Genomic DNA, 13,668 nt, shown 5'->3' with positions numbered 1-13,668 from the left:
GGTTGATTCCTCCAGTTCCATTCTTCTTTCTCAAGATTACTTTGGCTATTCGAGGTTTTTTTGTATTTCCATACAAATTGTGAAATTATTTGTTTCTAGTTCTGTGAAAAATACCGTTGGTAGCTTGATAGGGATTGCATTGAATCTATAGATTGCTTTGGGTAGAATAGCCATTTTGACAATATTGATTCTTCCAATCCATGAACACGGTATGTTTCTCCATCTGTTTGTGTCCTCTTTGATTTCTTTCATCAGTGTTTTATAGTTTTCTATGTATAGGTCTTTTGTTTCTTTAGGTAGATGTACTCCTAAGTATTTTATTCTTTTTGTTGCAATGGTGAATGGTATTGTTTCCTTAATTTCTCTTTCTGTTCTTTCATTGTTAGTATATAGGAATGCAAAGGATTTTTGTGTGTTAATTTTATATCCTGCAACTTTACTATATTCATTGATTAGCCCTAGTAATTTTCTGGAAGAGTCTTCAGGGTTTTCTATGTAGAGGGTGATCCTTCATCTTGAGCCAAACATACAGGAGTGTGAAGTCAAGTAGGCCTTAGGAAGCATCACTACAAACAAAGCTAGTGGAGGTGATGGAATTACAGCTGAGCTATTTCAAATCCTAAAAGATGATGACGTTCAAGTGCTGTACTCAATATGCCAGCAAACTTGGAAAACTCAGAAATGGCCACAGGACTGGAAAAAGTCAGTTTTCATTTCAATACCAAAGAAGGGCAATGCCAAAGAATGCTTAAACTACAGGACAATTGCACTCATTCCACATGCAAGGAAAGTAATGCTCAAAATCCTTCAAGTTAGGCTTCAACAGTATGTGAACCAAGAACTTCCAGATGTTCAAGCTAGATTTAGAAAAGGCAGCGGAACCAGAGATCAAATCGTCAACATCTGCTGGATCACAGAAAAAGTTAAAGAATTCCAGAAAAACATCTGTTTCTGTTTCATTGACTATGCTAAAGCCTTTGACTGTGTGGATCACAACAAACTGTGGAAAATTCTTCAAGAGATGGGAATACCAGACTACCTTACCTGCCTCCTGAGAAATCTGTATGCAGGTCTGGAAGCAACAGTAAGAACCAGACATGGAACAATGCATTGGTTCCAAATTGGGAAAGGAGTACATCAAGGCTGTATATCATGCAAAATGCTGGGCTGGAAGAAGCACAAGCTGTACATCATGCAAAATGCTGGGCTGGAAGAAGCACAAGCTGGAATCAAGACTGCCAGGAGAAGTATCAATAACCTCAGATATGCAGATGACACCACCCTTATCACAGAAAGAGAAGAGGAACTAAAGAGCCTCTTGATAATGGTGGAAGAGATGAGTAAAAAAGCTGGCTTAAAACTCAACATGCAAAAAATGAAGAGCCTGGCATCCGGTCCCATCACTTCATGGCAAACAGATGGGGAAACGATGAAAATAGTGAGAGATTTTATTTTCTTGGGCTCCAAAATCACTGCGGACAGTGACTGCAGCCATGAAATTAAAAGACGCTTGCTTGTTGGAAGAAGAGCAATGACAAACCTAAACAGCATATTAAAAAGCAGAGACATTACTTTGCCTACAAAGGTCTGTATAAGTCAAAGCTATGGCTTTTCCAGTAGTTATGTTCGGATGTCAGAGCTGGACAATAAAAAAGGCTGAGCGCCAAAGAACTGATGTCTCTGAACTGCGGTGCTGGAGAAGACTCTTAAGTGTCCCTCAGACAACAAGAAAATCAAATCAGTCAATCCTAAAGGAAATCAACCCTTAATATTCATTGGAAGGACTGATGCTAAAGCTGAGGCTCCAATACTCTGGCCACCTGATGGGCAGAGTCAACCATTGGAAAAGACCCTGATGCTGGGAAAGATTGAAAGCAGGAGGAGAAGGGGACAACAGAGGATGAGATAGTTGGATGGCATCACCGATTCAATGGATATGAGTTTGAGCAAACTCCAGGAGAGGTGAGGGACAAGGAAGCCTGGCGTGCTGCAGTCCATGGGGTTGCAAAGACTCAGACACCACTAAGCGACTGAACAACAACAAACTGGTTTATGCAAAAGAGAACTTATAGACTCCTTTACAGAATTAGGTGTAGGCACATTTTAAACAATCACAGGTAACCCTGGTGGTTCTCTCTCCACCTCTAGGTTTCACTTCCTCTATTCTGATTCTATCCTCAGAAAGGGTCCTTCTATTGTGAATGACTACAGCAGCTCAGGACCTCCCTGGAGGTTCAGTGGTTAAGAATCCACCTGACAATGCAGGAGACACGGGTTTGATCCCTAGTCAGGAAGATCCCCTGGAGAAGGAAATGGCAACACACTCCAGTATTCTTGCTTGGGAAATCCCATGGACATAGGAGCCTGGCAAACTACATGGGGTTGCAAAAGAATAGGACATGATTTAGTGACTAAACAACACCGTCACCAAGAACAAACAGCAGCTCCAAATAACACCTTTCAACATTTAAGACTTGGACAACGATAAGAGGACCAGCCCTGACTCAAGTTGACTGGTTTGGCTAAAGTCATATGCTCTTCCCTAAACCAATCACTATTGATCCCCCTGGTAACAGACACACAACCACAAGGTAACTACTGGAAGAAGGGATGGTTCCCTAAGTAAAATCAACAGGTATGTTACCCAGGTAAGGGACTTAAGGGTGAATGGATGTTGAGTAGCAAAAACAACAAACGCCCACTAGCAGAAATCAGAATTAAAGCTTTGTCCCAATCAAACAACTAAGATTTCTAATCTAGAAAAAACATAAGACTGGGTCAGGGGTACAAAAGTGAAAGCTGTTTACAGATATTTTAAAGTCTGTCATAAGAAAAAAGGCAAGAGGAAGACTTGATCCTGTGGCTCAAGTGATAATAACAACAATAACAACACTGCTAATATTTACTTGTTTTTAAGTAAACCAGAGAATTTCATTCCTGGTTTGAGCTTAAAAACAACTACTTAGTTCATTATATACTACTATAAGTTATAATAATTATAAGTTATTATGTGTAATAACAATTATCATTACCATTTGCTAATTAATTAAACACACTCATTATTTCATCTAATCCTCAAAAACCTCTATGACACTATTACTATCCTTGCTTTACAGCTGTGGAAATCCAATTATAGAGGTTAAGTACCTGGCCCAAAGAAACACAATTAAGTGGTTGAGCAAGGATTCAAACCCAGGCACTTCAAAGGCCAAAGATTTCAACCACATACTATTTGCCTACACCAAGAACAAAATCAGAGTAATAGGGAGGCAGATTATATATACGAAACAATCAGCAGTTAAAATATCAGGAAATTAGATGAACTTGAGATGTGATAGATCACTAAAGAAAAATGAAAAATTCAAGCATTATGAAATTGAAAACAATCCCCAAGGATCCTTCCAACTTGAATATTGTAAACATATTCATCTAGTATACATAAATTTTTTGCCTAGACTGAAGGAAAAGGGGAATTTACTATTACTTCAGTTTAAAAAAAAAACTGCCCTAATTGAAAAAGTTGAATTATTAAAGTTCATCTTAGGAGTTAGAAATGAAGAATTTTAGTAATCTACCTACTATACCTAAATATTTTCTAGAAACTCTCAAGTACAATGTAACAAATGAAACTGTCATCCTTTTGCACTTTTTTCAATGTTTCCCTCTTTCATTCATCATATCTTATCAATTCCTCAGTTCTATAGTCTTCCTTCAAAATATTTCCCACAACCAACCTTGCCTTTCCATTTGTAAGTACTTGTTCAGGCCCTAAGAACTGCATACCTATATCAACAGATTTACAAGATTCACTTTATATTGTCTCTCAGCATCCAGATCTGCTTTCATCCATTCGATACAAAAGCATCAAATTATCAACTCCCTGAAATAATGCTTTTATTGTGTCACTTATCAATTCCAAACTCAATAACTCCACCAATACAGGCAGAGCTGGGTTATCCCAGTGCCAGAGGCTTCCAGAATGCAGTGAAGCACAGAATAAGCCAAATGCTCTAGGAGCTGGCACTGCCACTAGAAGTCATGCAGCTTGGCTTGCACTGTCTAACCCAAGGAGAAGAGAACACATAATTCTGAACTAGAAAGGCTGAGGCTGAAGTGAGGGAAGACCAAAGCATCATATCTTACAAAAAATATGCACTGTCTGGTACCCAGTAATTATTACAATGACTGAAATGAACTTTTTCTAAGACTCAATTTTCTCATCTATAAAGGACAGGTGATAATAATACCACTCATCTCCAAACAGCATTTGTTTTGAGGATGAAATATAATCATGAAACACATTATAATCAACAAAACACTACATTAAAAAAAATGAAATGAACCTTGCACCTCATTTTATGTCCTTGGATATGTTCTAGTGTCTCCCAGTTTAGAGTCTATGGGAACTTGAACAGAATTTGTACCCTACTGTTGTGTGAAAATTGTATAAATCTTAACTATGTTGAACTGGTTCATGGTGCTTTTCAGGTCTACTATATTCTACTTTTCTATATATTTATTCTATTGATTTTTGAGAGTTTGATACTGAAACTCCAACTAAAAATCTTACTTTATCTATTTTAAAAAATTGTAAAGTACAGTGGAACTATAGTCTGTATTTTTCAAGTCTCCTATAAATGCATTATTATACTTTTAGAATTTAAAAAATTTTAAATAAAGAAATGAAAGATTAGAAAGATATCTTCCTCTCTAAAGAACATGAATACTAACAATGTAGTGTCAATTTTCTTATTTACCTTTTTCTATTCAATAAAGTTGGGAGATTATTTATTTTTCCTCATGGAATTTAACAAAGCCACTTCCATGTTGCACTTTTTTCCATAAGGACCTTTCTATCAGCAGTCAGCAATCCGAAAGTTGAAAGTCAGATAATCTTAAACCCTAAACAGGAAAAGCAAAATGAGTGAGTTAACAAAAGAGATAGGGATTAGGATATATCTAAAACTCGCAGACTGCTCCCAAACCCTCCAGGTTTTGCTTCTCAAACTTGCCAAAGGTTAAGAACAAATACCTACAAAATAAGGAATATAGGATAAAGCCTTCGAAACAAGGAGCAAATTAAGTCATAGACTAACAATATTTGCATTGATTAATATCCCTCAACAAAAAGACATTCACGTCATGCTGAAGAAATCAAATCTGGCCAAAAAAAACCCAACAGTGTAGTTGATTTGCTAAGGATGAAACCTACAAACTCAACCTGAGAAAATTAAGAAATATATATTAATTTACTTAAAAGTGACTATAACAAACCCACTGCATATTACCACAAATACTTTTATGAAAAATAGCTGTATTTTCCAAAACAAAAATTTAGAGGATGGCACTGTTTTCCATTTTTGCAAATCTTATTAATTTTAATACCTGTGTTCAGAGGGAGCTGGATTCCCTTATCCACTTCTGTATTCAATCTGTTATACTACCTTGTTCTGTTGAAGTGAGGGAAATCCAGCTTCATAGGATGTTAATATTAATAGATACAGGGTAAAGGGAAGGCCTTGTAGAACCCTTACTCCATTAGCGATGGAATGCAAAGTGGAAAACCATTATAATGGTAGTAGGAGGCAAGCAGGTTTCACGTGTGAGTTGGAAGGCAGTGGAACTCTGTATCTTACCGTCCAAATTAAACCATCAACCTTTGGCATACTATCAGAGTCCATAGGAACAGTTTCAGTTTTAATTTTCTTTCTTTAGCAGTTCTAGTTTTAAAAATTGACATTTTATGAATTCCATTGTTTCTCAGAGATCTTCAAACAACAAAGGGAAAATTTACTTATTACTTTAAAATAGAATAAAACTCATTCTACCTTATAATTACTATGTGAGCCCATAGAATACTTTTATAAATCTAAGATACATTATGGAATCTGAGTGGTATTATTTTTCCTGCACCTTAAAATATTTTGCTAATTCCTTCATCCTAGGTGTTATTTCACTACTGAGCATCAATTTTTCCCAACTATGCTTTTTTAAAAAGAAAAAACTAAAATAAGGAAACAGAAGAATGATTTAACTGCCTAGAAGGAAAATGCAAAAGTGAAATAAATCATCACTAATACATTATGTTTTGCCTTTCTCCTCTTCTTTGAGTTTTCCTATTGTTTGGCACAAAATATTGCATCAGCTTCCAAAAAGGTAATGGAGGCATTATCTTTGTAATCTGTGTCAGAAAGGAAAGACTTTACTTCTACCCTTTTAGGATGCAATATCTGCGGCCTGTGAATTAACAAAAGACAAGTCAACAGGAGAAAAAACACATTAATTTTTATTAATATTTACATATACTAGAGTTCACAGAAAAGAAGTAAAACTCAAAGAAGCAGTTAGATTCAGAGTATAATCCTTTAAACAAAGGAAAGGGAACTGGGGCTTTAAGAGACAATAAACTATGTGTGGGAGGGAGATTAGCAACTATGTGGTAGAACTAATGGAAGGTGAGGGTTATTTTAGTTGAGTCTGTTTATGCAAACTCATCTCAGTATCAACTCTCCATCTTAAATAGTAAGAGTCACTCTTCCCTTTCTGGCAGGGTGATGGGAAAACCTTCAAAAAAGAAATGTATGCCCTGCTTTTAGGCAGTTGATGTGGGGGGCAGGGGGAGGGGGTTGGTGGCGACTCTTACTGCAATTCCATATTTGTTGATTCTCAATTACCTTCCACTCAAGATAATCCTTATGTCAAAGTGGCGTATTTCAGGGGGCAGATCCTTTCATCAGCTTCTAGTTTTCATTGACTATGGTTAAGAACTCAGAACTTGGGGCTTCACTGGTAGCTCAGAGGTAAAGAATCCGCTTGCCAATGTAGAAGCCATGGGTTGGATCCTTGGTCCAGAAAGATCCCACATGCCACTGAGCAACAAAGTCCACGTGCCACAACTACTGAACCTGTGCTCTAGAGCCTGGAAACCTCAACTACTGAAGCCCATGTGACCCAGGTTCAGCAAAGAGAAGCCACTGCAATAAGAAGCCCACACACCACAACCGGAGACTGGCCCCCACTCAGTGAAACTAGAGAAAAAGCCCTTGAAGCAACAATGGTCCAGCATAGCCAATAAATAAAGAACTCAGAACTTTTAATTTTCTGTCCATAATGGAACAGAAGAAAACTGACAGAGGAGACATTTCAAAATTATTAGATGAACCTAAAGAAGCACTTCAGACTGTAACAATGACAGTGAAATTTGGGAACTCTCAGGCTAAGTCTAGATTAGACTAAGTCCCTAGACAGATTTTCTCAAACTCAAAAATGAGTAAACAATATATTTTTAAAAACTAAAAGGAAATACAGTATTCTCATTCAGCAGGAAAGGCTTCATCATGCAAAATTTTTTAAGAACGCAAAAGGACATGTGACAGCATTCTTTCATCCTTCATGTCTGTGGGCTAAAATTTAACTTGATACAGTTCTTATGTGGAGAAGTATTAAATGCGTATGTATACAATGGTGACTAGAAAGAAACAGACAATGCAGAGAATTTTTTAATTCGCTGGATTATTCTAATTGGTGTCTACAAATCTAAAACTGGAAATACCTTGCAATTAGGAAGTAAAGATGGCCATCTTCCCTTCAGCAAAATTTTAAACCATACAAGTTTTCAAAAAATTCTTGAAGTATTGCATTCAAGGATGCACAATGCAAAAAGAAGACCCAGAAGGAATGATAAGAACAAATCTACTAGGGAAGTATTTGAAATCTCAAATCACTATGTTCCAGATTCATGTATGACAGTTGAAGAATTAGTCATATGCAGACAATGTTGCCTATTTTAAGTAAACTTCAAACCTGGAAAACACAGACTGAAACTCTAAGCAACACACAACAGTGTAACACTGTACGCTTGAAAAATGCATAGAGTGATTCAGAAAAGGGATGAGAGCAGAACCAAGAGCATCACAAGAACTAACAAAAGAATCTGAAAAATTCTGTCAGAAATACAACTTGTGACAAATTTTTGTAAGTTTAGAATTGGCTTAGTATTATCTAGCAAGAAACTTTCCTTAGTTGGCAGTATCAGAAAGAACAAGGTTGAACTTCTGTGAAATTTCACAAAGGAAAAGCAAGAGAAGTTAATTGCACATAATCTGGTTTTCAAACATATTTAATGATTCTTACTGCCCTAAGAAAAATTAGTACTCTCAGGACTTCCCTGGTGGTCCCATGGTTAAGAATCCACCTTCTAACTCGGGGGACGTGGGATCAATCCCTGGGTGGGGGACTAAGATCCCAGATGTCACAACCAGAGAAAGCCCACACACTACACAACCAAAAAATTTAAATATATAAAATAATTTTAAAATAAAAAAAAACAAAACTAGAACTCTTCTCAGCTCAATGCATTCTCAAATATCAATGAGTTTTTTAAAACCCTGTATAAGTTAACCTGGAGAAAGTTATATTATACAAAAAGACTAAATAAAGGAGGGATAGATACTGCTTAAGAAAGTCAGGACCTATCCATGAGCTGAACAACACAGGGTTTAGGCCCTGCTCAGTTGAAAATCAATGTGTGATAGCTGACACCTCTGTATGCATGATTCCAAATCCTTGGATTCAACCCAACTGCTGATCATATAATACTGCAGCATTTTTACTGAAAAAGAAAATCCATGTGGACCTGAAGTTCAAACTCATGTTGTTCAAGGGTCAACTATACTTAAAAAATGACTTGAAGATGATGGCCTATGACTAATATTACTACCATTATATGAAGAAAGCTTCAATTACAAAACCATAAGTTACCAAGAATATTCCTCATGCAACTAGGAAAAGCACTTATGGGAACTCTTAAGAGAATTCTATCTCACCCTCTAACCAAAATATTCTAAGGTCTAAGTGGGAAGAATAAGAGAAGATACTCTTTGTGTGAATAAAAAACTGAAAAAAAAAATCATGTTACAAACACAGTATTTGTCAAGAGACCTCAAATGTGATGCATATTAATTGTAGGGGTAGTCTTTAATTAGATGCATGAAGTGTATTTTTTATTTCTTATTCCTAAGTACACACAAAGAAATGTTATATTGAAATTCTCATTAAAAGTTCAAATAAGTTGTTTTACATTATTCCTTTGTTGTTGTTTAGTCGCTCAGTCATGTCCAACTTTTTGCAACCCCATGGACTGTAGCCCACCAGGCTCCTCCATCCATTGGATTTCCTAAGCAAGAATACTAAAGTGGGTTGTCATTTCCTTCTCGAGGGGATCTTCCCAACCCAGGGATTGAACCTGCATCTTCTGCACTGGCTGGCAGGTTCTTTACCACTGAGTCAGCAGGGAAGCCCACATTACCCCTCTTATCCTTTCGTAAATTATATAAATTACATGATGATATAAAATTATATAAAATAGCTTAAAATGTTTAAAAAATAATTCCTTTTGATCTAGAAAATAAAGATTGATAATATTTTTTCCTGGTATAATGAGAATTAAAATAATCCTTAAAACAACTACTTTGCAAAAATCAATAAAAATTTCAAGCACACATTTTTGATACAAGTTACCAAGTAAATCAAGTCATTATATATATCTTTAAAACAATTTGACTGAAAAATCAAGTATTTTTGAGTATCCTAAAGCAGGAAAAATAAACTATTCAGGACTATATATTTAATTAGTGAGTATGTCATAAATATTTCTCATCATTCAAAAGTTATTTCTGAAATAACAAAATATGTTGTCGACAATCTCCAATTTCCTGTCATCTAAAAATATCATTTACTTTCTACTTAAAAAAAATTGCTATTCCATGTAGGTACAGCCCCTGCCCAATTACTATAGAAAAAGAAATCTTGGTATAGTTCTAAATAAAAAAAGAACAGTGTGGTAAAGAAGGGCACAAAATGATTTACTCATTTTCTTTGACCTCCTCGCTCCTACTAAGAAAGCCAATGCTGAGTAGTAAAACACTGGACTAAGAAGCAGGACTGGACCAGACAGCCTAACTGAGAATAAGTTTAATGGGGAAAGCTGTGGTTGGCAGTCTTCCAACACAGGAACTTTCTATTTCTCAAAGCTCACTACTGCTATGAGGGTCTTGAGCAAACTTTGAAAGGAAGCAAAGTCTAATATCTACTTTTTGTCTCCTCTTCCCTATCCACTGTAGGCTCTGATGCCAACTGGAGCAGCAATTCCAAGATCCCTAAACTAGATAAGTCAGTTCCATCCTTTAAAACTGCTCCCCTCCTTCATTCTCAAACATCCATTTCTAGAGGATTGCTCCCTACTGTGTTATCAGATCACTGCAGTTAAATTCATACCAAATACTAATGCCAAAATATCAGCCCACAGATTATCTGCTAATTGCAAAGGGAAATGCTTACAATGGAAAGATAGTCTGTCACCATCTTACCCAAGAGATCAAATTTAGGATTACCAACAGGATAACTCCACTTTATGTGCCTTCTGATGTATAATGTGCAGCACACTGCATGACTTGTGAAGTATTTTTGCCAAAATTATTTAGCCTGATCTACTCAAGCCGTTAGACCTAACTTCAAGTTTATAGAAAATACAGGGAATACAGGATACAATTAAAACCCATGAGGAAGAAACTGTCAGTAAAATACAGAAGTATGTTATTCTACAAGCCTATGGCCTGGTCTCTTCAAATGTCAATGTCATTAAAAAAAGGTGCGGGGGGGTGGGGGGGGGGCGGGGGGCGGGGAATTACACTAAATTAAAAGAAACACAAATGGAATGCATGATTGGATACTGGTTCCAAAATAAATGACTAAAGAGAACATTTTGAGGACAACAGGGAACATATGAAGAACATGAGAATACACATTACATACACACATTAGATTATCAGGGATTGCTGCTGCTGCTGCTGCTGCTAAGTCACTTCAGTCGTGTCCAACTCTGTGCAACCCCATAGATGGCAGCCCACCAGGCTCCTCTGTCCCTGGGATTCTCCAGGCAAGAATACTGGAGTGGGTTGCCATTTCCTTCTCCAATGCATGCATGCATCCTCAGCCGCTTCCGCCGTGTTCAACCCTGTGCAACCCTATAGAGAGCAGCCCACCAGGCTCCTCTGCCCACGGGATTCTCTAGACAAGAATACTATCAGGGATTATGTAGGGATTATTCTTAACTTTAAGTGTGATTATGATATTGTCTATACATACTGACACACATACAGTACTTAAGTGTGAACTGCCATGATGTATGAAATATGCTTTGAAAATGTTCACCAAAAATAACCCTGAGATAAGTAGATAAAGCAAATATGGCAAAATAGTAACAACTGTAAAAACTAGGTAATAGGTATGAGGACTCAACCGGGCTACTCAATCAACTCTTCAATGGTGGGGTCGGGGGGAAGAGTAGCATGAAAACTTACATTAACGAAAAGTGATAAAGCTAAGAAACGAATTCTTAAAAATGCAAAGGAAAGGGCAACTGAATATTCTTTCTTAAATTGTGCAGGTGAGCCTATGCTCTTTTCCTCACCTCATTCTCACAAAAAAAAATTAAAGTTAATTGCACACTCAATGAGGAATAAGACCTAAGATTCAAGAAATGGCTCTATCGCTTCCTAGCCATGACTTCATTCAAGACCTCTCACCCTGAGTTCTCCTTCCTCACCTGCAAAATCAGTTCCAGCATCACAGATCACTGTAGAAGGGGTTAGGAGATACATATGGGAAGGTAGCAGTGATCGATACAAATGCAGGACACAATTATACTGGTATTTGTACTGATATTTTAAAACATCAAGAGCACAAAGCCCCAATTTAATTCTCTAAGCACATCAGTGCCTTGGTCACAGGCACAGTAAGTTTCTGCTTAGACAGTCTGAATAGGAAAACCAATCCCCCAAAGCAGGACACCTCACAACTGTAGAGAGGTGGCTTTTGTGCTTTCAATCGGTCCTCTGTTTCAATTTTTTGTTTAATGGTTTAATGCCGCTAAAAGACGTCAAATTCTTAACACACAGTTACAAACTCAAAACAATAAATAAATCAGGTTTAGGTTCACAGATTTTTTTTTTTAAACTAAAAACTCTTGGTAAACAAAGAGAACCCCCCGGACGAAGGTCTCGCGTGCTTGCAGAAGCGGGTTCACTTTGACGTTTCTCCTCTCTAGTCAACCGTTCCATAAAAGCGTTAACACTTGAAATAAGTCGGGAATTGCGAACTCCCTCCATCTCTAGAGCAGGATAAAACCTCAGAATGAGATCATTTTTTCCGTCTCAGAAGTGGAACCTGCAAGCTCCGTTAGGAAATTGTGTATCAAGTTCACGTTTCTCCTCAGCGCCCCTCTCCTGTAGACAATAACGGGACGTCTAGGGCAGAGCGGGGAAGCCCTCTGACAAGAAGGCGGATGTGAGCGGGGAATGACTGGTCACCTGGGCGGGGGAACCTGGGCCCTACGGCCCCCGAGGCCTCAAGGTTCGGCAGCCCCGCTGGTCTCTCTGCCTACGGTTGACGAGGCTCGGGGGAGAGCCGAAGCGAGAGGCTAACGGGTTCCTGGCAAACAGCAGCACAAAATATACGGAAGGCCAAGGGAGGAGCCTCCGGAGAGAAAAGCCCAAACCAGGCCAGCGGCAAACAAGCCCTGGGGGGCGAGGCGGGGCGGGAAGGCGACAACGGCGGCCTGCGCGGCCCCGGCCCGCCACCCGGAGTCGGTTGCCGCGTCGCGCCGGTGTCCCTCCCCCGCCGGGGCCGGCGCAAGATGGCGGTCCGGCCGTCGCCGCGCAGCCGGTCCCCTCCCCCGCGCCCTGGGCACTCTCGGCGACCCGCGCCGGCCTCGACACCCCCAGCCCGGCGCCCCCGGAGTGAGGCGGCGCAGGCCGCGCGGGAGGGCCTCTGCCTGCTGCAACGCGGGGCGGGCGTGGGCGGGCGGGGGCGGGGGGCGCTTACCGTGAGCGGAGCGGATCGGCCTGACTGGGGCCCTGAGGAGGAGGAGAAAGAGGAGGAGGAAAAGGAGGAGCACGAAAAACTACACGGCGGCGACGGCGGCGGCTCCCATTGCGGAGCAGGCGGCCGAGCCGTGGGCAGGGGGGGCTCTCGTGGAGTCAGCGCGCTGCCTCATGGGTAGGCTCCGGGTCAGCCTCTGCGCGTCCGGACTCCCTTTCTTCTCGCCGACGCAGGAGGCGGGCGCGGGCATGTGCGCCGCGTCGCGGGCCCTCGAAGGATCCCGCGACTCTCCACGCGCGAGCCGCCGCCGTTTGCCAGGGACTGGGTCGAGGTCGGAGCGGTCGTGGGTGCCATCTACTCGCTGGCCAGCAATCCCGAAATCGGGGCCGCATCGAATCTGAAGACGTGGAAACGCGAGTTCCAGGACCTCCCTGTGTGTAACAGCTAGTTTTCCGTAAGCTTGGAAAGTAAGAAGGTCTAAGAAGAGAGGCGCCATTAAAAAGAAGTACTGTGCCTGAGCCGAGACGACACACAAGATGAGAAAAAGAAGTAGAGAAGGCTCTTTTAGTAATTGGTTAATTTTGCCAAATTTGTTTCAAACACGCGATTTTTGCTTCTGTCTCTTTTAATTCCTAGCTTCCATGGGTGCTTGTAATAAAAAACGAAAACAAATACAAAAGATACGTGCATTTACAAGAACACCTGCTAAGATACTGCTTGCACAAATACTTGTAAAACACTGTACTCTGATCTGTAAGGAAAGTCTCTTCTCCCAGTTGTCTTCACAAG

At 39.7% G+C, this 13,668-nt stretch overlaps 1 protein-coding gene across 4 annotated transcripts in view; it reads right to left on the bottom strand.

The window, feature by feature from the left end:
- ZNF280D (zinc finger protein 280D) overlaps positions 1–13,018 on the bottom strand; it is a 127,608-nt gene extending 114,590 nt beyond the window's left edge. For 3 of the 4 annotated variants that reach the window (XM_043471874.1, XM_043471877.1, XM_043471878.1), the window contains exons 1-2: positions 12,883–13,018; positions 4,758–4,902 (exon numbers count right to left, since the gene is read on the bottom strand). The gene's annotated coding sequence lies outside the window, so the exon portion shown is untranslated. The remainder of the gene's footprint in view (positions 1–4,757; positions 4,903–12,882) is intronic. The other variant, XM_043471875.1, reaches the window with a different exon arrangement.
- Positions 13,019–13,668: the final 650 nt, after the last annotated feature.

The sequence above is a fragment of the Cervus canadensis genome, chromosome 6 (genome assembly GCF_019320065.1).
Source record: "Cervus canadensis isolate Bull #8, Minnesota chromosome 6, ASM1932006v1, whole genome shotgun sequence".
Lineage (NCBI taxonomy): Eukaryota > Metazoa > Chordata > Mammalia > Artiodactyla > Cervidae > Cervus > Cervus canadensis.
The sequence above is the reverse complement of the archived record's forward strand: the minus strand, read 5'-3'. Positions and strand labels throughout refer to the sequence as shown.